Raw genomic sequence first — 27,508 nt, 5'->3', positions numbered from 1 at the left:
AATTCTTACACAAAACATAACCTTAACCCTAAACCTAGATCTCACCCTAACCCTAACCCTAACTCAAGACCTATTTCTAAACATAAACCTAGTCCTAAGCTTAGCTCTAACCCTATTCATTATCCTAACCATAAATCTGACCCTAATGCTAACTCTAGACCTATTGCTAACACTAACCTTATCAATTACCCTAAACCTAAACTGAACCCTAAACAAAAACCTATCATAATCCTAACTCTGACCCTAAAGCTAAACAGTCCTAACCCTAAATCCTAATCTCAAACAAACTCTAACCCTGAACCATACCCTAATAATTCCCCTAGCTCTAAACCTGACTCTTACGCTAAACCTATACATTACACTATACCTAGCCATAAAACATTCTAAATCTATCCCCAACTGTAACCCTAGACCTGACATTAGCACTAGCCCTAATCCTTACACTAACCCTAACACAAACCCATGGCTTATCCTAGCCTTAATCCTAACCATAACCATAAACTTAGGCTTAACCCTAACACTAACCCTAGCCCTAATCTTAGCCCTAACCCTAGCCCTAATCTTACCCCTAATTTATGCCTATCCCTAAACTTAGCCCTACCCCTAGCCCTAAGACATACTCTAACTCTCACCCTTGCCCCACCCCTAGTTCTGAACCTATACCTTACTGGAACAATAATTCTAGCCCTAACCCTAGCCCTATCCTTAGCCATAGCCCTAACCTAGATCTACCTGTAACTGTAAATCTAACTTTAACCCTAAGCATAAACCTAAACCTAATCCTAGCCCTAACCTTAATGCTAATCCTAAAACTAGCCCTAATCCTAGTCCTAGCCCTAAAACAAATCCCAGACATAGCCCTAAACCTAACCCTTAACCTAAAACAAACCCTAAGCCTAACCCTAAACTTAGCCTTAATTCAAGTTTTAAGCTGAACCACAAACTAACCCTGACCCTGAATCCAACCATAACACTAACCCTACCTCTAAAGATCACCCTAACCCTAAACCTAAACCTAACACTAAACCTAGCCCAACCCTAAACCTAAAGTTAGCCTTAAATGTAACCCTGGTACTTACATTAGCGTAACCCTAACCCTAGCACTAACTTAACACAAAACCTATACCTAATTCAAGACCTGACCCAAGCTATAACCCTAACACTAACCCTAAAACTAGTCCTAATCATAACCATTACCCTAGCCCTAACCCTAGCTCTAAATCTATCTATCAACATAGCTATATCCCTAACACTAATGCTAACCCTAGGCCTAAACCTAAACCTATCCCTAATCCTAACCCTATCCATTACCCTAAACCAAACTTAAATCCTAAACCTCACCCTATCATTACCCTAACCCTAAACTTCATGCTAATTCAAGCCCTAAATTTAAACCATAGCCTATCCCAAACCCTAAACAGGGCTCTGACCCTATTAATACCCCTAGCTCTAAACCTGACATAAAACTGAACATAACCCTTACACTACCTGCATCCATAAACCCAACCCTAATTATATCTTTAACCATAACCCTTCGCCTGATATTAGTCCTAGCACTAATCCTAGCCCTACCCTAAAACAAATCCTAGCCCTCATCCTAGCCCCAAAACCAGCCTTAATCATAACCCTAAGCCTAACCATAAGACTAACCCTAATTCTAACACTCACCCAACCTATAAACCTAGCTACAATGCCAATCCTTACCCTAAAATTAACCCAAAACCTAAACCTAATGCTAGGCCTAAGCTGAACAATAACCCAAGCCCTAATTCTAGCCCTAATTTAACCCTATCCCTAACCCTAACCCTAACCCTAGCCCTAAGACTAACTCTAACATTCACACTAGCCCTATCCCTAGTCCTAACCCTATGCATTACAATAACTCTAACCCTAGCTCTAAACCTAGCCATAAATCTTGCCCTGTCCTTATTCCTAGCCATTACCCTTGATCTATCCCTAACTCTAAATCTAACACTAACCCTATGCCTAAGCCTAACATAAACACTAGCCCTAAACCTAAGGCTACTAATAAAACTAGCCCTAACCCTGACCCTAGAAGTAAATCAAAATCAAGCAATAGCCCTAATACTAAAACCTTAATTAAACCAAATCCTAATACTATACCTAGACCTAACTTTTTAGCTCTAATTCAACTCCTAACCTTAACCCGAATACTAATCTTGACTCTGACTCATATCCTAACACTCACCCTAGCTCTAAACACCATCCTAACCTTAAACCAAACACTTACAGTAATCATAGCCATAATTTGAGTCCTAAACTTAACCTTAAAACTAACCCTGACCCTGACTACTACCCTAACACTAACACTAGCTCTAAATATCATCCTAACCTTAAAAGTATTCCTAACACTAGAGGTCTAACCCCTAACCATAACCCTAAAATTAACCCTAATTGTAACCCTAGTTCTTACATTAGCTGTTACTCTAACCCTATCCCTGATCCTAACACAAAAAATAGCCATAATCTGAGCTCCAAACTTAGCTTTAACCCTAACCCTAGACCTAACCCTAGTTCTAACTCTATGCCTTATCCTAAGCCAAACCCTAACACTAATTCTAATCCTAATTCTAACCCTAATATTCAACCTAACCCAAATCTTAATTCTATTACTAGTCCTAACTCTAGATGTCATTCTAGCTCTAACCGTAACCCAAAACCTTACCCTAACCCTGACCCTTATTCTGACCCTAACACTAATTGTAGGTCTAAACCTGAACATAACCCTAAACCAAACTCTAACACTAGCCCTAGACTTAAAACTAATCCTAAATCTAGTAGCCATAACTCTAGCCCTAGATCTAAAGAAAAACCTAGCCCTAGTCATAATAATAACCTTAGCCTAAGCCAAACACTAACTCTTTCCCTAGACCTAACCCTAGTCCTAATTCTGGCTTTAATTCTAACCATAATCCTAACCTGAACACTGATCCTGACATTAACTCTAGCTCTAAACATCACCCTAACCCTGAAACTATACCTAGCCCTAACATTAACACTAAAACTAGCCCTAATCATAACAAGTTCTTAATTTAGCCATAGCTCTAACCTATTGAACAACCTAGCCCTAATCCAATCCCTACCATATCTTTAACCCTAAAGCTAACCCTAACGCTAAAAATAGCCCTACCCCTAAGCCTAAGCCTAAGCCTAACCTTAGGTCAAATACTAAGATAACCCTAGCCCTAACCCTAGCACTAACCCTATCCTTTACCCTAAGGATAACCCTAACCCTTATGCTAAACTTAGACCAAACCTTAATCCTAGGCCCATCCCTAACCCTATACATTACCCTACACCTAAATTGAACCCTAAACCTAAAACTATCATTAACCTATCAATAAACCTAATGCTAATTTGAGCCCTAAACATAAACCATAACCTAACCTAAACTCTAACTCTGACCCTAATAATACCCTAGCTCTAAACCTGACCCTACCCATTAACCTAACCCTTAATAGACGTAGATATAAACCTAAGCCTAAAACGATCCCTAACTCTAACCCTAGACCTGACATTAGCCCTAGCTCTAATCCTAGTCCTAACCCTAACACAAACCTTAAACCACATCCTACACATAATCCTTGCCTTCATCATAATCCAAAACCTAATCCGAATTCTAACCCTCACCCTATCCCTAAAACTTGGTATAAACTCATCCCTTACCCTAAACCTAACCCTAATCCAAACCCTAACATTAAACCTAGCCATAACCCTAGGCCTAACTCTAACATTAACACTTGCCCTAATCCCTGACTTAACTTAGCCCTATCCCTAACACTAAACATAACCCCAGCCCTAAGACTAACTATAACCTTTGCCTTAGACATATAGGGTAGTTTTAAACTTTTCCTTTACCCTCACCCTAAACCTAGACCTAATCTTAGCCCTAACTGTAGCCCTAGCCTTAAAACAAAACCGAGTTATAGCCCTAATCTTAACCCTTAACCTAAACCAAACCCTAACATTACACCTAGCCTGAACCCTATCCATGAAACTATCCCTAATTCTAGTCCTAACCTGAAAACTAACCCTGACCCTGACTCTGACCCTAACACTAAATCTAGCTCTAAAATCATTGTAACCATAAATTTAAACCCAACACTACATCTAGCCTTAACCCTAACCTTACAACAAGCGCTAAACATAACCTTACTTTGTACATTATACATAGTCTTAACCCTAGCCCCAACCTAACCCAAAACCTAGCCTTAATCAGAGACCTTATCCTAGCATTAACCCTTAATTTAAACCTAACACTAACCCAAACAAAACCCCTAATTCTATACATAACTCTTGCCCTAAAATTACGTCTAACTCTATCCATTACCCTAATGATAACACTAACCCTTATGCTAACCCTAGGCCTAACGTTAACCCTACCCATTACACTAAACCACAACTAAATTCTAAAACTAACCCTGTCATTACCCTAACCCTGAATCTAATGCTAATTTGAGCCCTAACATTGAATTCTAACCTCACCCAAACACTAAACTTGATTCTGACCCTAGCTCTAAAAGTGACCCTTAACCTAAACCTACCCTTACCCTGGACCAAGCCATAAACCTAACACTAAATGTATCCCTAATTGTAACCCTAGACCTGACATTAGCCCTAGACCTAATACTAGCCCAAAACCTTATACAAACACTAGCCCTCATCCTAGCCCTAAACCCTAGCCTTAATCATAAACTTAACCATAACCCTGGCCCTAACCCTAATACTAACAATCGCCAAGCCCTCAATCTTGCTATAACCCATTCTTTTAAAGTAAACATAACCCTAAATCTAACCCTAAACCTAGGCCTAAACCTAACACTAACCCTAGCCCTAATTTATCCCTATCCCTAACCATAACCCTAATCCAAGCCATAAAACAAACTCTAAATCTCACACTAGCCCTAGCACTATTTCTAACCCTATTCCTTACATAATCCTAGCCCTAACCATTGCCCTAACCCTTGCCCTATCCTTAGCCCTAGCACTAACCTTAGATAAACACCTATCTCTAAATCTAACCCTAATCTGATGCCTAAGCCTAACCCAAACATTAGCCCTAAGCCTAACACTAATCCTAAAATTAGCCCTAACAATAGCCCTAGCCTAAAAAAAAAAAAACTGAGCCATAGCTCTAACACTAATCCCTAAACTAAACGAAACCCTAACCATACACCTACCCCTACCCGTAGACCTAATTCGAGTTTTAAGCCGAACCCTAAAACTAAGTCTGACCCTGACTCTGACACTAATATTAACCCTAGCTCTAAACATCACCCTTATCTTAAACATAACCTGAACACTCAATCTAGCCCTAAACTTAACCCTAAAATTAGCCTAAAATGTAACTCTAGTACTAACACTAGCCATAACCCTAAGCATAGCACTAACTTAACCTGAATCCTAGCCATAATCTGAGGCCTATCCTGAGCTTTAAACTTAACCCAAGCCCTAATCACAACCCAAGCCCTAAACATAACCATAAACCTAGCCCCAACCCCAGTTTAACACTATCCATTACTGTAAACATTACCCTAATCCTAATGCTAAACCTAGGTCTAAACCTAATGGTATCTCTAATCCTATTTCTATCCATGTACCTAAACCTAACCTGCACCCTAATACTAACCTTATCATTACTCTAACCTCAACCCTAACACTAATTCAATACCTAAATTTAGACCTTAACCTATGCCAAACCTTAACCCAGACCTTGTCCATAAAAATACCCCTAACCCTAAGCCTGACCATACCCCTAAACCTTACACTAGACGTAGACATAATGCTAAACATAAAATTAACTTTAAACATAATTCTAGACCTGAAATTAACTGTAACCCAAATCCTAGCCCTACCACAAAACAAACACTATCCCTCATCCCAGACTAAACCTACCCTTAATCATAACCCTAACCATAACCAAAGCTCTAACCCTAATTCTAAATAATACTCTACCTCTAAACATAGCTATAACATTATTCCTTAAACTAAACTTTATACTAACTCAGAACCTACACTATATTTAAGCTGAACACAAACCATAGCCCTAATCCTAGCCCTAATTTATCCATTTCCCTAACCCAAGCCCTAAGACTAACTCTAACTCAAACTAGCCCTATCCCTAGTTCCAACCCTATTACATATCATAATCTAACCCTAGCCCTAACCCTTGCCCTACCTCAGTCCTAATCCTAAAACTAGATATAACTCTAAATCTAAATCTAACCCTAAACCTAAGCTTAAGCCTAACATTAACACTAGCCATAACCCTAATAGTAATCCTAAAATTAGCACTAACCCTAACCTTAGCAGTAAAACCAAAACAAGTAATAGCCCTAACCCTAAAACTTAACTTAAACCAAAGTAACACTACATCTAGACCTAACCCTAGCCTTAAATTCGACTCCTAACCCTAACCTTAAAAGTAACCCTGAAACAGACTCGTGTCCTAATGCTCACCCTAGCTCTAGAACCCATCCTAACCTTAAACCGAAACCTACCAGTAACCGTATCCCTAGTTTGAGTCCTAAACCTAACTCTGACCCTCATTCATATCCTAACACTAACCCTAGCTCTAAACATCACTCTAACCTTACCCTAACCCTAACAGTAGACCTACCCTTAACTCTAACCCTAAATCAAACCCTAACGGTAACCCTAGTTCTTACATTAGCCATTGCCCTAACCCTAGCTCTAACCCTACAACAAAAATTTGCCCTAATTAAAGCTCTAAACCTATCTTTAACACTAAACCTAACCCTAAACCTAGCTCTATCCCTATCTTTTACCCTAAGCAAAACTATAACCCTAATGGTAATCCTAGAACTATTCCTAATTATTAGGCTAACCAAAATCTGAACCCTTTTAATAGTCCCGACTAGCCCTCATTCTAGCTTAATCTTATCCCAAACCCTAACGCTAACCGTGACCTATATTCTGACACAAACAATAATCCTAGGTCTAAGCCTGAACCTAAGCATAGAGCAAACCCTAACACTAGCCCTACCGGTAACCCTATAATTAAACCTAACCCTAACCCTAGCACTAAGACTAACTCTAACTCTCACACTAGCCCAATCCCTAGTTCTAACCCTATTCCTTACCATAACCCAAAACCTAGCCGTAAAGTTAGCAGTAATGTTGCCCTATCCTTAGACCTTGCCCTAACCTTATTTCTAAACCTAACTCTAAATCTAACCCTAATCCTAAGCCTAAGCCTAACACTAACACTAGCCCTAACTCTGATGTTAATTGTAAAACTAGCCCTAACACTAACCCTAGAAGTAAAACAAAACTGAGCAATGGCCCTATCCCTAAACCTTAACATAAACCACTCTAAAACTACATCTACACCTACCCCTAACCCTAAAATCCACTTCTAACCCTAACCTTAAATCTAACCCTGAAACAGACTCATATCCTAATGCTCACCCTAGCTCTAGACACCATCCTAACCTTAAACCCAAATCTAACAGTAACCCTCTCACTAATTCGAGTTCTAACCTTAACCCTGACCCTGATTCATATCCTAACACTAATCCTAGCTCTAAATGTCACACTAACCTTAAACCTAACCTTAACACTAGACCCACCCCTAACCCTAACCCTAAAACTAATCCTAACAGTAACCCTAGTTCTAACATTAGCCAATGCCCTAACCCTAGCCCTAACCCTATCACAAAACAAGCCCTAATCCAAGCTCTAAACCTAGCTTTAACCCTAACCCTAACTCTAACACTAACCCTAGCTCTAAACTTATCCCTTACCCTAAACAAAACCCTAACCCTAATGGTAACCCTAGACCTAGCCCTAATCCTTAGGCCAACCAAAATCCTAACCCCATTAATAGTTCTTACCCTAGTCCTCATTTTAGCTCTAATCCTATCCACAAATCTAATGCTAACCCTGACCCTTATTCTGACCCTAATACTAAACTTAGATCTAAACCTGACCCTAACCCTAGAACAAACTCTAACACAGGCACTACTGATAAACTTATTCCTAAACCTAACTCTACCACTAGTCTTAGACTTAAATCTAATTCTAAATCTAGCCTTAACTCCAGCCCTAGGCCTAAACAAAAACCTAGTCCTAGCCCTAACAATAATCCTTACCCTAACCCAAACATACCTCTACCCTAGACCTAAACATAGTCCTAATTCTGGCTATAACCCTAACTCTAACTCTAACCTGAACAATGAGAAGCCTTTAACAGAAAACCTACCTCTAAACCTTACCCTAACTCAAAATATAAACCTAACACTAGACCTAGCCATAACCCTAACCCTCAAACTAGCCCTACTCATACCCCTAGTTCTTATATTACCCACAGCCCTAACCGTAGGCTTAAAACTAACACAAAACCTAGAGCTAATCCTAGGCCTTAACGTAGCCCTAAGCATAACCCTAACCCTATCCCTAATCCTAACTTAACCCTAGCCTTTGTCCCAACCCTAGCCCAAAACCTAACACATACCATAAATATAAAGCTAGAAATATGCGTAAATCTAACCCTAACCCTAGCCCTAATCCAAACCTTAACCCTAGCCCTAACCCTAGCTCTAAACCTACAAAATACACTAAACCTAACCCTAAACCTATTGGCAAACCTAGCCTTAACCTTAAACATAACCCTACCCCTAACCAGAAAACTAAAACTAGACCTAACCTTAAACCTAACACTCTCTATAACCCTAACCATAGCTAAAAACCTAAACCTTACCAAAAACTTAAACATAGCCATAGCCCTAACCTTAACCCTAAACTTAAATCTTACCCTAACCCTAAACCTAAACCTAAATCAAAACGTATACATTACACTAAGCCTAACCCCAACCCTAATGATAATCCTAGCCCTAACCCTAACTCTAACCCTAAAACTACCATAATTCTAACCCTAGACTTAACCTTTAACCTAACCCTTGCTCTAGCCCTACTTATAGCTCATAACCTAACACTTATGCTAAACATAACCCTAATCATCACCCTAGTCCTAACCCTCACCCTAACCCAAACTCAAGACCTAATCCTAACCATAACCCTAGCCCTAAACTAAACTCTAACTGTATCCATTTCCCTAAACATAAACCTTACTCTAATGCTAACCCTAGGCCTAACACTAACCCTATCACTAACCCCAACCCTATCAATTATCCTAAACCTAACCTGAAACCTATACCAAACCCTATTATTACAATAACCCTAAACCTAATGCCAATTCGATCACTAACCCTAAACTCAAACCTAAACGAAACCCTAAATCTGAACATGATCCTAATAATTCCCCTAGCTCTAAAACTGACCCTTTCCCTAAACCTAACACTTACACTAGACCCAGTCAAAAACCTAAGCTTGAAATTATCCCTAACGATAACCCTAGACCTGACATTCACACTAACAATAATCCTAGCCCTAACCCTAAAACAAACCCTAGGTCTTAGCCCTAAATATAGCCTTAATCATAAACCTAACCCTAAACCTGGACCTAACCCTAACACTAACCCTAGCCCTAATCTTAGCCCTAATTTAGCCGTACCCCTAACCCTAATCCTAACATAGTCCCAAGACTAAGTCTAACTCTCACCCTTGCCCTAAAACTAGTTCTAACCCTATCCCTTACTAAAAGCCTAATCCTAGCGCTAACCCTAGGCCTAAACCTAGACCTTTTCTTAGCCCTAGCCTAAACCTAGATGTAACTCTAAATCTAAATCTAACCCTAACCATAATCCTAAACCTAAACCTAAGAGTAGCTCTAATTCTAACGCCAATGCTAATCCTAAAACCAGTCCTAACTCTAGCCCTAGCCCTAATACAATACCAAGCCATAGCCCTAACCCTTACCCTTAACCTAAACCAAACCTTAACCCTACACCTAGCCCTAACCTTAGCCCTAATTTGAGTTTTGAGACAAAAACTAAATCTACCACTGACCCTGACCTAACCCTAAACCTAGCTCTAAACATCACTCTAACCCTAACCCTAAATCTAACACTAGACTTAGCCCTAACCCTAACCATAAAAATAGCCTTAATCATAACCCTAGTACTTATATTAGAGGTAACCCTAAACCTAGCCTTAATTTAACCCAAAACCTAGCCAGAATCTCTGCACTCCCCATAGCTTTATCCCTAACCCTAACCCTTAAGCATAACACAAGCACTAACTGTAACCATAATCCTAGACATAACATTAGCTCTAACCCTATCCATTACCCTAACCCTAACCCTAACCCTAATGCTAACCCTAGGCTTAAACCTAAACCTATCCCTACTCATAACCCTATTCATTACCCTAAACCTAACCTGAAACCTAAACCTAACCCTATCAATACTCTAATTTTAACCCTAATGCTAATTCGAGCCCTAACTTAAAACCTTAACCTATCCCAAACACTAATAGTGACCCTGACCCGAATGATACCCTTAGCTCTAAACTTGACCCTAACCTTAAACCTACCATTACACTAGATGTAGCCATAAACCTAATCCTAAAACTATCTTTAACTATAATGCTGGACTTGAAATTAGCCCTAGCCCTAACCCAAACTATAACCCTATTTTTAATCCTATTTCTAACCCTTGCCCTGGCCCTAAACCTATCTATAAACCCATCCCTTACCATAAACCTAACCATAACCCTAAACCCAACCCTAACCAATCGCCCTAATCCTAGGCCTAACACTAACACTAAGCCTAGCACTAATCCTAGCCCTAATTTAGTCCTATCCAAAACCTAGCCTTTGCCCTAAGACTAACTCTTGTCCTAGCCCTATCACTAGTTCTATCCTTAGTCCTAGCCCTAATCCTAACTCTAAATATAAACCTAACTCTAAATTTAACTGCAAACATAAGCCTTAACCAACCTCTAACATAGTCCTAACAATAATGCTAATCCTAAAATTTGAACTACGCCTAGCCCTAGTCATAAAACAAAACCAAGCCATAGCCCTAACACTAACCCTTGTTCTAAACCAAACTCTAACCCTACAATTAGGCCTAACCCTAACTCTTAAACTAACCCGGAACCTGACACTGACCCTAATACTAATCCTAGCTCTAAACATTTCCCTAACCTTAAATTCAGCCTAGCACTAGACCTAGCTTTAACCCTAACTGTAAAACTAACCCTAATCATAACCCTAGTTCATACATTAGTCGTTATCCTAACCCTACCCCTAACCCTAACACAAATCCTACCAGTAATTTAAGCCCTAACCCTAGATTTATCCCAAATCTTAACCCTCATACTAGCCCTTACCTTAATCCTAGCCTTAAAGCTTTCACTTATGCAAAGCCAAACCCTAACTCAAATGCAAACCATAGTACTAACCCTAATTCTTAGCCCAACTTATACTCTAACCATATTACTAGTCCTAAACCTAGTCCTTATTCTTGCTCTAACCCTAACCCTGATCCATATTGTGACCCTAACACTAACCCTGGGTCTAAACCTGACCCTATCCCTAAACCAATCCCTAACACTAGCCCTACCTGTAACACTATATCTATATTTAACCCTAACACTAGCCTTAGACCTAAAGCTAATCCTAAAAATAGCTATAACTGTAGCCTATTTCTCAACAAATCCTAGCTATAGCCCTCACAATAACCCGTAACATAAACCAAACACTAACCCTATGCCTAGACCTAAACCTAGTCCTAAATTGGGTTATAACCCTAACCCTAACACTATATCGAACACTGACCCTTACCCTAACATTAAATCTAGCTCGAAACCTGACCCTACCCAAAAACCTAGACTTAACACTAGACTTAGATATAACCGTAACCCTAAAGCTAGCCCTAAATATAACCCTAGCTCTTATGTTACTCATAGTTCTAACCCTAGCCCTAAACGTAACATAAAACCTAGCCCTAATCCTAGGCCTAAACTTAGTCCTAAGTAAAACCCTAACCCTAACCCTAACATAGCCCTAACACTAACCCTAAACCTAACCCATTCCTCTAATCCTAACTTTGATCCTAGCCCAAATTTTAGCTCTAACACTATCCATTACCCTTACACTAACCCTAATTATAACCATATACCTAACACTAAACCTAATGTTAAACATAAATGTAACCTGAGACCTAACCTGAAACCTAACCTTTGCAATAGCACTAATCTTAGCTGAAACATTAAGCCTTATGCTAAACCTAATCCTTACACTAGCCCTAACCCATGTCCTAATCCTAAACCTAACCCTATTTCTAATATTATTCATTACCATAAACTTAACCCTAACCCTAATTAAAACCCTAACCCTAAACCAAACCATAACCTTAAACATAACCCTAGACCTAAACTTAAACCTAACCATCGCTCTAGCTCTAACCTTAGCTCAAACACTAATGTTTACTTTAACCTAACCATAACTCTAGCCATAACCCTAACACTTTCCCTAACCTTAATACATACCCTAAACCAAACCTTAGCCCTATCCCTAAACCTAACCCTAATCCTAGACTTAATCCAAACCATAACCGATCCCAAACCTGAGCATTAAACCTATCCATTACACTAAACATAACCCTAACCCTAATGCTAAACCTAACCCTAATAATAAACTTAACCCATTCTTTACCCTAAACCTTAACTGAACTAAACCTAACCATATCCATTACCCTAACCCTAAACCTAAACCAAAAACTAACTCAACCCTTAACCATAAACTTTAACCTAAATTAAATGCCAACTGTGACTCTAACCCTAATAAAAGCCCTAGCTCTAAACCTGACACTTACACTACACTTAACTCAATACAACTAGGCATAACCTAATCCTAATGCTATCCCTAACCATAACCCTAGACCTGACATTAGTCCTATCCCTAATTCTAGCCCTAAACCTAACTGAAACCCTAGCCATCCTTCTAGCCCTAAACCTACCTTAATCATACCCTGAACACTAACCCTAACCCTAATCCTAATTCTAACCCACATCCTAGACCTAAAGCTAGCTATAACACCACCCATTCCCCAAAATTTAACCTTGACCCCAATGCTAACCCTAAACCTAGCCCTATACCTAGGCCTAAACCTAACACTAACCCTAGCCCTAATCCTAGCCCTAATTTAGCTGTAACCCTAACCCTAACCTAAGCCTGGTACTAAGTCTAAAACTAACTCTCTTCCTAGCTGTAAACCTATCCCTTCTGGAACGCTAACCTAGCCCTAACCCTAATCCTAAATCTAACCCTAAATCTAAATCTAACCCTAACCCTAATCCTAAACCTCATCCTAACACTAGCCCTCATTCTAACACTAATCCAAAATCTAGCCCTAACACGAGCCCTAGCCCTAAAACAAAACCGAGCCATAGCCCAAACCCTAAACCTTAACTTAATCCAAACCCTAACCCAACACCTAGCCCAAACTTTAGCCCTAACCCTAAAACTAACCTTTACCCTGACTCTGACCCTAACACTAAACCTAGCCCTATACATCTTCCTCACCCTAAACCTATGCTTTGCATGCTTCAGCATAGGGCTACATTCACAAGGAACAAATCAGAGAGTGCCCACAGAGAACTGATTGAGCGTGTGAAGTTTCAAGCAGCTAACACCAACCCTGTTTGTTATCCAGCTCCATTTCCAATTACACATATAAGTCAAGATGAAGTGAAACCTTAAATCGCAAACTGTTCTGACAGCGAACCATGAACCGAGAAGGCCCAAACATGGGGAATATAGTAAGTCTAGGTAAAAGATGAATCCTGTTTCGTATCAAAGAAATTTGAACAAAACTACCTCTAATCCCAACACTAATTGTAAACCTAGCCCTAAACCTAACCCTAATTCTAACCCTAACCTGTTTAGAGAACCTTTGATCATAGAAGACCCAAACTTGGGGTGCCTAGTAGGGGAAGGTAACAGATGAATCCTGCCCAGTATAAAAAAAAAAATCTGACAAAATAATTGGGGGAGGTGTTTCAGTACATGCCTATTTCCCCTGTATTTTTCCTAAAGTGCTCTTAGATAATGTTCTTTTCATTGCCATGTCTTTGGAAAACTTTCACTTGGAAGAAACCAGAGAGTGCCCACAGAGAACTGATTGAGTGTGTGAAATTTCAAGCAGCTATCACCAACCCTGTTTGATTACCAGCTCCATTTCCATTTACCCATATATGACAACTTGAAATGAAACTTGAAAATACAAACTGTTGCTGACAGTGAACAATTGAAATTAGAAGGCCCAAAACTGGGGGACATACTAAGGCTAGGTAAAAGAGAAATCCTGACCAGTATCAAAGAAATTTGAACAAAAATAATTCTATCCCTAACACTAGTTCTAACTCTAGTCCTAAATCTACAACTAACCCTAAACCTATCCTGTTTATAGAGCTTTGATCATACAAGTCCCAAACTTGGGGAACCCAGGACAGCAAGCTAGCAGATGAATCCTGTGCAGTATCAAACAAATATGACCAGATAATTGGGGGGAGGTAGTTCAGGACATGCATATTTCCCTGATTTCTCATAAAGTGCTCTTGGATAAAGTTGTTTTTGCATACTGTGCTTAGAGCTACATTTACAGGGAAGAAACCACAGAGTGCCCTCAGAGAACATATTGAGTGTGTGAAGTTTCAAGCCGCTAGCACATACCCTGTTTGATTTCTAGCTCCATTTCCATTTATCTGTATAGGTTCAAATGAAGTAAAACCTTAAAAGTCAAACTGTTCCTGACACAGAATCTTCAACCAAGAAGGCCCAAAACTGGTAAACATAGTAAGGCTAGGTAAATGATGACTCCTGCCCAATATCAAAGAAATTTGAAAAAAACTAACTCTAACCCTAACACTCGCTCTAACACTAGCCCTAACCATCATCCTAAATCTAACCCTAACCTGATTAGAGAACCTTTGATCATAGAAGTTCCAAACTTGTGGAGATTAGTGGGGCAAGCTAACAGATGAATACTGTGAAGTATGAAAGAAATCTGACCAAATGACTGGGGGACATAGTTCAGTACATGCATATGTTCCTGTTGACTCCTAAAGTGCTCTCAGGTAATTTTTTTTGTTGTTGTTGTTGTTTTGCATGCTTCAGCTTTGGGATACTTTCACAAAGAAGGAATCAGAGAGTACTGACAGGGAATTGATTGAGTATATGAAGTGTCAATCAGCTAGCACCAGCACCAACACTTTTTGATTTCTAGCTCCATTTCCATTTACCCATAGAGATCAAATTGAAGTGAACCCTTAAAATATACAGAGTTCCTGACAGAGAACACTTGAACTGAGAAGGTCCAAAACTGGGAAACTTAACAAGGGTAAGGAAAAGATGAATATTGCCCAGTATCAAATAAATTTGAACAAATCTAACTGTAAATCTAATGCTTGATTTGATTCTATCCCCAACCCTAATGCTAAGCTGCTTAGAGAACTTATGATCATAGAAGTCCCAAAATTGGGGACTCTAGTGGGTCAAGCTAGTAGATGATCCTGCACAGTATCAGAGAAATATGACCAAATAATTGGGGAAGGTATTTCAATATATTTATATTTCCCTCTTTCTCCTAAAGTGCTCTTGGATAAACTTGCTTTTCATGCTTCAGCTTAGAGCTATATTCACAAGGAACAAACCAAAGAGTGCACACAGAGAACTGATTGAGTGTGTGAAGTTTGAAGCAGCTAGCACCAACCCTGTTTGATTTCTAGCTCCAATTCCATTTAGGTAAAAATGAAGTGAAACCTTAAAATAGAAACTGTTCCTGAAAGTGAACCATTGAATCTTGAAGGCCCAAACGTGGGGTGCCTACTAAGGATAGGTCAAGGTTTTATCCGGTACCGTATCAAAGTAATCTGACCAAAAAAATTCGAAGCTCTTTCAGTACATGTGTATTCTGCTTGCTCCTAAATCACTCAGAGATAAAGCTGTTTCTTTCTACTTCAGATTAGGGCTACTTCCACAGGAAACAAACCAGACAATCCTCACTGAGAACTGATTGAGTGTGTGATGATTCAAGCAGCTAGCCCAAACCCTGGGTGATTTCCAGCTTCATTTCCATTCACCCATACAGGGCAAAAAAAAAAAAAAAAAGAGAAACATGAAAATTGAAACTGTTCCTGAAAGCAAACCCTATATGTAGGAGGCCCAAACATTTGGAGTATAGTCAAAATAGGAAAAAGATGAATCCTGCAGATATCATAGAAATTTGGAAACAAAGCTAACTCTAACCCTAACACTAGGTCTAATCCTAGTGCTAACACTAACCCTAACACTTACCTTAACCTGTTTAGTGTCCCTTTGATCCTAGAAGTCCCACACTTGTGGAGCCAAGTGGGGAACGCTAACAGATGAAGCTTTCACAGTATCAAAGATATCTGACCAAATAATTGGGGGAGGTAGTTCAGTTATTCATATTTCCATTTTCTCCTAAAGTGCTCTCACATAAAGTTGCTTTGCATGCTTCCACTTAGGGCTACTTTCACAAAGAATAAACCAGAGAATGCCTGTAGAGAACTGATTGAGTGTGCCTACTGAGAACTGATTTGTGAAGTTTCAAGCACCTACTACCAACCCTGTTTGATTTCCAGCTCAATTTTCATTCACACCAATAAGCCATAATGAAGGAAAATCTTAAAATACAAACTGTTCCTGAGAGCGAACCATTGAACCAAGAAGGCCCAAATCTGTGGAGCATAGTAAGGCTAAGTAATAGATGAATGTTGCCCAATATCATAGAAATTTGAAGAAAACTAGGGCCACGCTGGAGCTCTCTGTGCGGATGGAAGGCTCCGCTGTGGGGTTGCTCTTGGCTCAGTGGGAAGTCAGAAGTCTCAGCCATGCAAGAGCTCTCTGCATAGATGCAAGTCTCGGATGCGCATGTGCTCTCAGCTCAGGGGGATATCTCAGCTGCGTGTGAGCTCTTGGTGCAGAAGGAAGTCTTGGCTGCGGGTTTGCTCTCAGCTCAGACAGAAGTCTCGTCCATGGAGGTGCTCTAGGTGCAGAGATTAGGTGGCACAGAACACAGAGGCTTTGCTTGTGCTTCACCAGGCCAAGTGCTGGACATGGCCAAAGGTCACCCCAGAACCACCCACCTCACCAAACACCCTACACAGGTAACAAATGGAATCCATCTTGGAAAACCTTACTCACCATATATCAGTGGCCGTGTCTACCAGCTCGGTTCTGCAGTGCCCCGTCTGGCTAAGGGAGCCAAGTCCAGCGAGGGACGGCGGGGTTAAAAATACATAGGACACCAAGGTTCTTCATCCAGGAGGAAGCGTGTGTGCTTTATTGCCAAATATGTTCCCCTTATATATCTTTTTAACAGCTGCGGGAAATCACTCAAAAGTGAGGAGGGAAGAGTAATAACTGCGTCCTTGGGTTACCCTCACGTCACTGTCCCCTATCAGGAGGCTCCAACAGGTCAAGATGTTCCCGAGAGACACATATGCTCCAGGCAGATAAACAGGAGACCTCAAGCCCGTGTCATGGCCTTGTGATCTGGCCACATTGACATGCAGAACAAAGAACTGGGGGTTGAGTCCCCAGGGGCCAGGGCGGGCCTGCTACCAGCACTGCAGCTGCTCAGGTACCCGGTTTCCAACTCCCCTATCTCCAGCTGTGATAACTCAATATTTTTCTCACAAGGTTTTTTTTTTTTTTTTTTTTTTTTGGTGGGGGGTCGTAGCTATCAATGCAGAACAGCAACTGTACAGGTATCTGGTTTCCAACTCAGAGACTAAGAGTAGGGAGGCTCCAGGTAGAAGCTCAAGCCCTCTCAAACTGGCTACTTCCACCACCCTTAGTACAGAGAATCAAGCTAGGAATACAAAACTCCACCTACTGGAAGAAAATAGAGTTCTGAGAGACTTTTCTATTCTAGCTCTTCTCATCTATTCTCCTCTACCCTTCCCCCTCTGGCCCTCACAATCTCAACATACATGAAACCAAGAACTTTGCATGGAATTGGACTTTAAGAACTGAATCACCAGAATTGTTTAAGATAGAGGAATAGCATAGGCCCATCTCACCCGCCATTTATTTTATATTATTTCATTCTCCCTCTCTTTCTTTCTTGTTTTTTTTTTTTTTTCCTTCCTCTATCCCACTTGCAACCTCCAAACTTTTACTATTTATACATAGGGTAATTTAATGAATACAGTTAAGGAATTTGAATTTATACATTCTTCCATAAATTACCCCTGTCTATTCATTAAGGTTTTCCAATTTGCTAAGATAGATTAATCTAATACCCTCACTCCTTTCCACCTTAGCATAGCACCCTACCCCTGACCCTCTGTTGTCTATACACCACCAGAAATGGTATGCCTTTTAGGAAACTAATGACTATATTCTACATAATAATTGAAGCCAACATTTGTAGACATAGAATCTAAATATAAATGTATTTATAATGGTTAGGCTTAGCCTTTGGGTTAGGGTTAGATTTAGAGTTAGGATTTGATCTATGGTTAGGGCTAGGGCTAAGGATAGGGCAAGGGTTAGGACTAGGTTTAGGGTTAGGGTTAGGGTTATAGTAAGGGATATGGTTAGAACTAGTGATAGGCTAGTGTGAGAGTTAGAGTTAGTCGTAAGGCTAGGGCTAGGGTTATGTTTAGGGATAGGGCTAAATTAGGGCTAGGGTTAGTGTTAGGTTTAGACCTCAGGTTAGGGTTAAAGTTAGGGTTACATGTAGGGTAAGGGAGTGGGTTATAGCTTAGTTTTGGGCTAGGGAGAGGGTTAGTATAAGGGTTAGGCTAGGGTTATGGTTAGGGTTATGATTAAGGCTAGGCTTAGGCCTAGAATGAAGGCTAGTGTTTGTGTTAGGTTTAGGGCTAGTATTAGGGCTAGGGCTAATGCCAGGTCTAGGGTTACAGTTAGAGATAGATTTAGTGTTAGGTTTATGGCTTCGTCCATTGTAAGGGTTAGGTTTAGGGTAAGGGTTAGGTTTAGAGCTAGGGTTATTATTAGGGTCAGGTTCAAATTTAGGGTTTGGTTTATATTATAAGTAACTAAGGCTTAGGGCTTGAATTAACATTAGGTTTAGGGTTAGGGTTAATGACAGAGTTAGGTATAGGGTTTAGATGTGGTTTAGTGTAATGGATAGAGTTAACATTAGGCCTAATGTTTAGCATAAGGGTTAGGGTTATCATTAGGGTAATGGATAGTGTTAGACCTAAGATTAGGGCCAGGGATGTGTATAGGATTAGGGCTTTTCTTTAGGTTACGGTTAGGTTTAAGTTTAGGGCTAAAGCTAGATTTAGGACTCAGATTAAGGCTAGGTTTTGTGTTAGGTTAGGTCTAGGGTTAAGGCTACTGGTAATGCATGAAATAAGGTTATGATTAAGGCTAGTTATAGGGTTAGAGTTAGGGCTGGTTCTAGTGTTAGGTTTCGGTTTATGGTTATGACAATATTTAGAGCTAGATTTAGTGTTAGGGTCAGAGTCAGTGTCCATATTACTTTTCAGGTTAGATTTAGGACTGGAATTAGAGATAGGTGTAGGGCTAGGTGTAAGGTTAGGGTTTGGATTAGGTTAAGGGTTAGGATTAGTGCTATGACTCAGTTTTGTTATAGGGCTAGGGGTAGCGTTAGGGCTAGATTTAGGATTAGTGTTAGGGTTAGGGCTAGTGTTAGTGTGAGGTTTAGGCTTAGGCTTAGGGTTAGATTTAGAGTTAGGTTTAGATCTAGGGTTTGAGCTAGGGTGAAGGATAGGGCTAAGGTTAGGGCTTAGTTTAGGGCTAGGTTTAGTGTGATGGCAAGGGATTGGTTTAGAACTCGGTATAGGGCTAGGGCAAGAGTTAGAGTTATTCTTAGGGCAAGGGTTAGTGTTAGGGTTAGGCCTAGGGTTAGGGCTAGGGTTAATGTTAGGTTTAGTGTTAGGATTAGGTTTAGGGTAAGGGTTTTGATTACAGATAGTTTTATGGCTAGGTTGAGGGTTATAATTAGGGTAAGGGTTAGGTTTATGATTAAGGTTAAGTTTATGTCTAGGATGTGGGCTAAGGTTTGTGTTAGGGTTAGGAGTAGGATTAGAGCTAGGGCAAAAGTCAGGTCTAGGGTTACAGTTAGGGATAGTTTAGGGTTAGGTTTATAGCTATGTCTATTTTAAGGGTTAGGTTTATGGTTAGGGTCAAGTTTAGAGCTAGGGGTATTATTAGGGTTAAGGTCAGGTTTAGGGTTTATGTTAGGTTAAGATTTAGGTTTAGGGCTCGAATTAGCAATATTGTTAAGATAGGGTAATGATAGTTTTAGGTTTAGGGTTCAGGTTAAGTGTAGGGTAATTTATAGGATTATGTTTAGGTATAGGATTAGGGTTTCGTTTAGTGTTAGGCTTAGGCTTAGGCTTAGGGTTAGGGCTATGTTTAGGATTAGGATTAGCTTTAGTGTTAAAGCTAGGGTAGACCTTGGATTAGGGCTAGGTTTTGCAATAGGTTAGGGCTACAGCTAATGTAAGAACTTGTTATGATTCAGGCTAGTTTTAGGGTTAATGTTAGTGCTAGGTGTAGTTTTAGGGTCAGCTTTAGGGTTGGGGTGGTGTTTAGAGCTAGGGTTACTGTTAGTGTCAGGGTCAGTGTTCAGGTTAGTGTTATGGTTAGAATTAAAGCCAGAATTAGGTCCAGGGGAAGAGTTAGTGTTTGGCTTAGTCTAAGGGTTATTGTTAGGGCTATGTCTAGGTTTTTCATTAGGTCTAGGGATCGAGTTATGGCTAGATTTAGGATTAGGTTTAGGTCTAGGGCTAGTGTTAAGGTTAGGTTAGGTATAAGGTTACTGGTAGGGCTACTGTTAGGGTTCAGTTTAGGCTTACGTTCAGATTTAGACCTACGATTACTTTTAGGGTCAGAATAAGGATCAGGGTTAGGGTTGGGATTTGGGTTATGTTTAGAGCTAGAATGAATGCTAGTGTTAGGACTAGTAATAGGGTTAGGGTTTGTGTTAGGTTAAGGATTAGGGTTAGCATTAGGGTTAGGGTTTGGCTTAGGGTTAGGGATAGAGTTAGAGCTAGGGTTAGGGCTTGAAATAGGGCAAGGGTTAGGTTAAATCTAGGTTTAGGGCTTGGATTAGGGCTAGTTTTGTGTTAGGTTTAGGGTTAGGCAACGGGTAATGTAACAACTAGGGTTACAATTAGGGTGAATTTTTTGGTGGTGGTTAGGGGTTAAACCTCTAGTGTTAGGATTAGGTTTAAGGTTAGGGTGATATGTAGAGCTATTGTTAGTGTTAGTTTAATAGTCAGGGTCAGAGTTAGTTAAAACTAACTAGTTAGGGTTAAGACTCCAAATAAGGCTAGGGTTATTGTAAGTGTTTGGTTTAAGGTTAGGGTGGTGTTTACAGCTAGGGTGAGTCTTAGGATATGAGTCAGAGTCAGGGTTAGTATTAAGGTTAAGGTTAGGACTCTAATTAGGGCTAGGGTTAGGTCTAGGTGTAGTATTAGGATTTGGTTTAAGTTAAGGTTTAGTGTTAGGGCTATTACTTGGTTTTGTTTTACTGCTAGGGATAGGATTAGGGCTAGTTTCATGATTAGTGTTAGGGTTAGTGCTAGTATTTATGTTAGGCTTAGTATTAGAGTTAGTGTTAGAGTTGGAGTTAGTGTTAGATCTAGGGTTAGGACTAGAAATAAGGATTAGAAAGTGTTATGGCTAGGTTTATGGCTATGTTTAGGGCTAGGGTTAGGGTTATGTTAAGGGATATGGTTAGAACTAGGGATAGGGAGAGTGTGAGAGTTAGAGTTAGTCTTAGGGCTATGGTTAGTGTTAGAATTAAGGATAGGGTTAAATTAGGGCTAGGATTAGGGCTAGGGTTAGTGTTCAGATTAGGTCTAGTGTTAGGGTTAGGATTAGGATTAAGTTTTGGGTAAGGGAGGTGTTAAGTGGGAAGGTGAGGGTTAGAATTAGGTTAGGGCTATGGTTAAGGTTAGGGTTATGATTAGGGCTAGGTTTAGGGCTAGGATGAGGGCTAGGGTTTGTTTTAGGGTTAGGGCTAGGATTAGGACTAGGGCTAATATCAGGTCTTAGGTTATGGTTAAAGATAATTTTAGTGTTAGGTTTATGGCTACATGTAGTGTAAGGGTTAGTTTTAGGGTTGGGGTCAGGTTTAGAGCTAGGACTATTTTTAGATTCAGGGCCTGGTTTAGGGTTTGGGATAGGTTAAGTTTTAAATTTAGGGCTCAAATTAGCATTAAGGTTAGTGTTAGGTTAATGATAGGGTTAGGTTTAGAAACTAGATTTGCATTAGGGTAATAAAATGGGTTAGGATTAGGGATAGGGTTAGGTTTACGACTATGTTTATCATTAGAGTTAGGGTTATATTTATTGAAATGGATGGGGTTAGAGCTAGGGTTAGAAATAGGGTTATGTTTATGATTAGGGCTATGGTTAGTGTTAGGGTTTGGGTTAAAACTTATGTTATGGCTCAGTTTAAGACTATTTTTTGTGTTAAGTTAGTGCTAAAGTTAGGGTTATGGCTAATGTAAGTACCGGGGTTATGTATATGGCTAAATTTTGGGTTAGGGTTAGGGCTATGTATAGTTTTATGTTTAGGTTTAGGATTAGGGTTATGTTTAGAGCTAGGATTAGTGTTACAGTCAGAGTGAGGTTCAGGGTTAGTTTTAGTGTTCAGATTAAAACTCAAATTAGGGTTAGGTTTAGGGTTAGGGTTTGGTTTAGGTTAAGATTTAGGGTTAGGGCTATGGTTCAGTTTTGTTTTAGGGCTAGGGTAGGGTTAGGGCTAGTTTTAGGATTAGCATTAGGGTTAGTGCTAGTGTGAGAGTTAGAGTTAGTGATAGGGCTAAAATTAGATTTAGGGTTTGGGATAGGGTTAAATTAGGGCTAGGATTAGTGCTAGTGTTAGTGTTTAGCTAAGGCCTAGCGATAGAGATAGGTTTAGGTTTAAATTTAGGATAAAGAATGGCATTATAGCTAGGTTTAGACATAAGGTGAGTGTTAGAGTTAGGGTTAGGTCTAGGGTTGGAGTTAGGGTTATGATTAAGGCTAGGTTTAGGGCTAGGATGAGGGATAGTGTTCAATTTAGATTCAGGGCTAGGATTAGTACTAGGGCTCTTATCAGGTCTAGGGTTATGGTTAAAAATACTTCTAGGGTTAGGCTTATGGCTACGTCTAGTGTAAGTGTTAGGTTGAGGGTAAGGGTCAGGTTTAGAGCTCGGGGAATTATTAGGATTAGGATTTGACTTAGGTAAGTGTTTAGGTTTATGGCTCAAATTAGCATTAGTGTTAGGGTTAGGTATAGTTAGGGTTTGTTTTAAGGTTCAGGTTTGGTTTAGGGTTATTGATCTGGTTAGTGTTAGAGATAGGGCTAGGGTTAGGCTTAGGGCTAGCATTAGGGTAAGGGTTATGATTAGGGTAATTGATATGGTTAGACCTAGAGTTATGGTTAGGAATATGCCTTGAGTTAGGGTTAGAGTTAGTGTTAGAACTAGGTTTAGAGTTAGGATTAGGGTTATGTTTAGCATGAAGTTTAGGTTTTGAGCTAGAGTTAGGGCTAGGTTTAGGGTTAAGTCTACGGATAGGATTACGGTAGGTTAAGGGTTAGGGTAGTGTTTTGAACTAGGATGAGTGTTAGGATATAAGTCAGGTACATGGTTATTTTTAAAATTATGATTAGGACTTGAATTAGGGCTAGGGTTAGATATAGGTGTAGTACTAGGGTTTGGTTTAAGTTAAGGTTAGTGTTAGGCCTGTTGCTCAGTTTTGTTTTAGTGCTATGGTTAGGGTTAGGGCTAGTTCTATAATTAGCTTTAGAGTTAGGTCTAGGGATACGGTTAGGTTTAGGATTAAGACTTGATTTAAAGATAGGATTAGGGCTAGGTTTCGTGAAAAGTCTAGGGCAACAATTAGGGCCCTAGGTCTAGGTTTATATTTAGTGTTATTTTTAGGGTTAGGTTTATGGCAAAGTCAAATTAATGTGTTACGTTTAGGGAAAGGGTCAGATTAAGAGCTCGGATATTATTAGGGTCAGGGTCAGGCTTTGGATTTGGGTTAGGTTAAATTTTAATGTTAAGGCTCAAATTAGCATTAAGTTTAGAATTAGGGTTAGGGTAATGAAAAGTGTTAGGTTTAGGATTAGATTTGTTTTAAGGTAATGGATATGATTAGGGTTTGTGATAGTTTTAGGGTTAGGCCTAGGGTTAGGATTAGGGTTATAGTTATTGTTAGGGTAATTTATAGGTTTAGACCTAGGTTTAGGGCTATGATAATCGTTAGGATTAGGGCTAGAGTTAGTGTTAGGGTCAAGGTTAGGGCGAGGGTTACACTTAGGATTAGGTTTAGGGTACGGTCTAGGATTGGGGCTAGGATTTTTGCTATGGCTAAGAGTAATTTATGGTTTGGTCTAGGGTTATGGTCATGGTTAGTGTAATGGTGAGAGCTAGGGTTATCATTAGGGTTAGGGTAATAGGTTTAGATGTCAGGTTAAAGATAGTTTTAGGTTTAGTTTAGCATTAGGTTTAGGTTTAGGATTAGGATTAGCATTTGAGCTAGCTTAGGTTTAGGGTTAGGGTTAGGTTCACTGTTAGTTCTAGGGATGGATTATGTTTAGGGTTAGGGTAGGTTTAGCTTTAGGTCTAGTGTTATCATTAGGGTTAAGTTTAGGGTTACAGTAATGGGTACGGTTCAAGCTAGGGTTAGGGCTTTTGTTAAGGTTAGGATTAGGGCTGGGGTTAGGTTTAGGGTTTGACCTTGGTTTAGTGTTAGGATGAGATTAAGTGTAAGCGTTAGGGATGGAGCTAGATTTAGGGCTAGGATGAGGGTTAGGGTTACAGTCTGGGCTAGGGTAGGTTTACGGTTAGGTTTAGGGCTAGGGTTAGCATTATTTTAGGGTTATTGTCAGTATAATGGATAGAATTAGAGCTAGGGTTTGGGCTATGGTTCCATTTAGGATTAGGGCTAGAATTAGGCTGAGGTTTAGGGTTTGGGCTAGGGTTATTTTATTGTAAGGTTTAGTGTTTGAGCTAGGGTTAGGGCTAGAACGAGGGTTTGGGTTAGGTTTAGGGCTAAGTTTAGGGTTAGAGTTTTACTTCGGGTTAAGTTTAGGGCTGTAATTAGGACTGGGTTTTGTGTGAGGTTTAGGGCTACTGTTAGGTATATCGGTAATGTAAGAGCTGGAGTTATGGTTATGGCTATATTAAGAGTTCATCTAGTGTTAGGGTTAGTTTTTGGCATAGGATAAGTTTTAGAGTTAGGGTTTTTGTTAGGGTAAATGTCAGGTTTCAGGTTAGGATTAGGTTTAGGGTTAGGTCCAGAATGAGGATTAGGGTTAGGTCTAGGTGTAGAGTTAGTGTTTGGTTTAAGTTAAGCGTTATTTTTATGGCTACGACTATAGTTATGGCTATATTTAGGATTAGGTTTAGGTCTAGGGCTAGTGTTATTGTTAGGTTTAGGTTTAGGGTTAATGGTAGGGCTAGTGTTAGTTTTCGGATAAAGGTTAGGGTCAGGTTTAAACCTAGGTTTAGTGTTAGGGTCAGAATAAGGGTCAGGGTTAGTGTTAGGTTTTGGGTTAAGTTTAGAGCTTGAATGAGGGCTAGGGTTAGGACTAGTAATAGAGTTAGGGTTTGGGGTAGTTATAGAATTAAGGTTAAGACTAGGGTAGCAATAGGGTGAGGGTTTGACTAAGTGTAAGAAATAGAGTTAGAACTAAGATTAGGACTAGGGATAGGGTTAGAGTTAGGGCCAGGGTTAGGATTAGGGTTAAAACTAGGGTTAGGCTTTGAATTAGGGCTAAGTTTTGTGTTAGGTTTAGGGCTATGGCTAATTTAAGAACTGGCATTACAATTAGGGCTTGTTTTAGGGTTAGGTTTAGGGCCAGGTCTAGTGTTAGGATTAGGTTTAAGGATAGGGTGATTTGTAGAGTTAGGGTTAGTGTTAAGGCCAGAGTCAGGTTTAGTATTAGTTCTTGGGTTAGGGTTAGGACTTGAATTAGGGATAGGGTTAGGGTGAGCTGTAGGATTAGGGTTTGGTTTAGGGTAAGGGTTAGGGTCAGTGAAATGGCTCAGTTTTCCTTGAGAGCTAGGGATTGGGTTAGGACTAGTTTTCAAATTAGTGTTAGGGTTAGAGCTCATGTTAGGGTGTGGTTTAGGCTTCTGATTAGGGTTAGATTTAGAGTTAGGGTTAGATTTAGATTTAGGGCTACAGCGAAGTTTAGGGCTAGGGTTAGGGCTAGGATTTGAGTTATCATAAGGGATAGAATTAGAACTAGGGCTAGGGCTAGGGCGAGAGTTAGAGTTAGTGTAACGACTATATTTAGGTTTAGAATTAGGGCTTAATTAGAGCTAGAAATAGAGCTAGGGTTAGTATTAAGGCTGAGCCTAGGTTTATGTCTAGGGTTATTGTTATGGTTATTTTTAGGTATGATGTTATAGCTAGCTTTAGAACTAGGGCGAGGGTTAAAATTCGTTTTAGGTCTATGGTTAGGGTTAGGTTTAGGATTAAGGTTAAGATTAGGGCTAGGATTAGGGCTAGGATTAGGTCTAGGGTTTGTTTTAGGGTTAGGGCTCAATTAGGGCTATGGCTAATGTTAGGTATAGGGTTATGGTTAGAGATAGTTTTAGGGTTAAGATCATTAGGGTTAGGATTAGGTTAATGAATATGATTAGGTTTAGGGTTCAAGTTAGGTTTAGGGTAATGTATAAGTTTAGGGTTAGGAATAGGTTGAGGGATATCCTAGGGTTAGCACTAGAATTAGGATTAGGATTAGGGTAATGGATAGGGTTATACCTGGGGATAGAGCTAGGTTTATGGTTAGGATTAAGGCTAGGTTTAGGGTTAGGTTTTGGTTTATGTCAGGGGTTAGGGTTAGGTTTAGGGTAAGGGTTAGGGCTAGTGTCAGGGTTATATTTATGGGTAAAGTTAGTGTTACGGCTCCGATTACAGATAGGTTTTGGGTTAGGTTAGGGTAATGTTTAGGGCTACAGTCAATGTAAGAATTAGGGTTATGATTAGAACTAGTTTTAGGGTTAAGGTTAGGGCTAGGTCGAGTGTTAGGTTAGGTTTAAGTTTTGAGTGATGTTTAGAGCTAGGGTTAGTGTAAGTTCAGAGTTTAGGGCTAGAGTTAGGGTTAGGCCTAGTGTTAGGATTAGGCTTAGGTTTAAGGTATGTTTTAGAGTTTGAGCTATGTTTAGCACTAGGGCAAGGGTTAGGTTTAGGGTTAGGGCTAGGTTATATTTATGGTTAGTTTCAAGGTTAGTGTTAAGATTAGGTCTAGGGTTATTATTAGGTTTAGGGTGTTGGATAGGGTTTGATGTCGGGTTAGGGAAGGGTTAAGGTTAGGTTTAGGCTTAAGGTTAGGGTTAGGGATAGGTTTAGTTTTAGGTTTAGGGTAATGGTTAGGGTTTGAGCAAGGGTTAGCTCTATGGCAAGGATTAGGTTTATGGTTCTGTCTAGGTTTAGGGTTAGGGTAGATTTAGGTAAGGGCTAGGGTTATCATCAGGGTTAGTGATAGGGTTAGGGTAATGGGTAGGGTTAGGGCTAGGGTTATGGTAAGTATCAGGGCTAGAGTTTAGGTTAGGTTTAGGTTTAGGCCATGGGTTAGTGTTA

This window comes from Marmota flaviventris, chromosome 7 (assembly GCF_047511675.1).
Source record: "Marmota flaviventris isolate mMarFla1 chromosome 7, mMarFla1.hap1, whole genome shotgun sequence".
Taxonomy (NCBI): Eukaryota; Metazoa; Chordata; class Mammalia; order Rodentia; family Sciuridae; genus Marmota; species Marmota flaviventris.
This window is presented reverse-complemented; position numbering follows the sequence as displayed.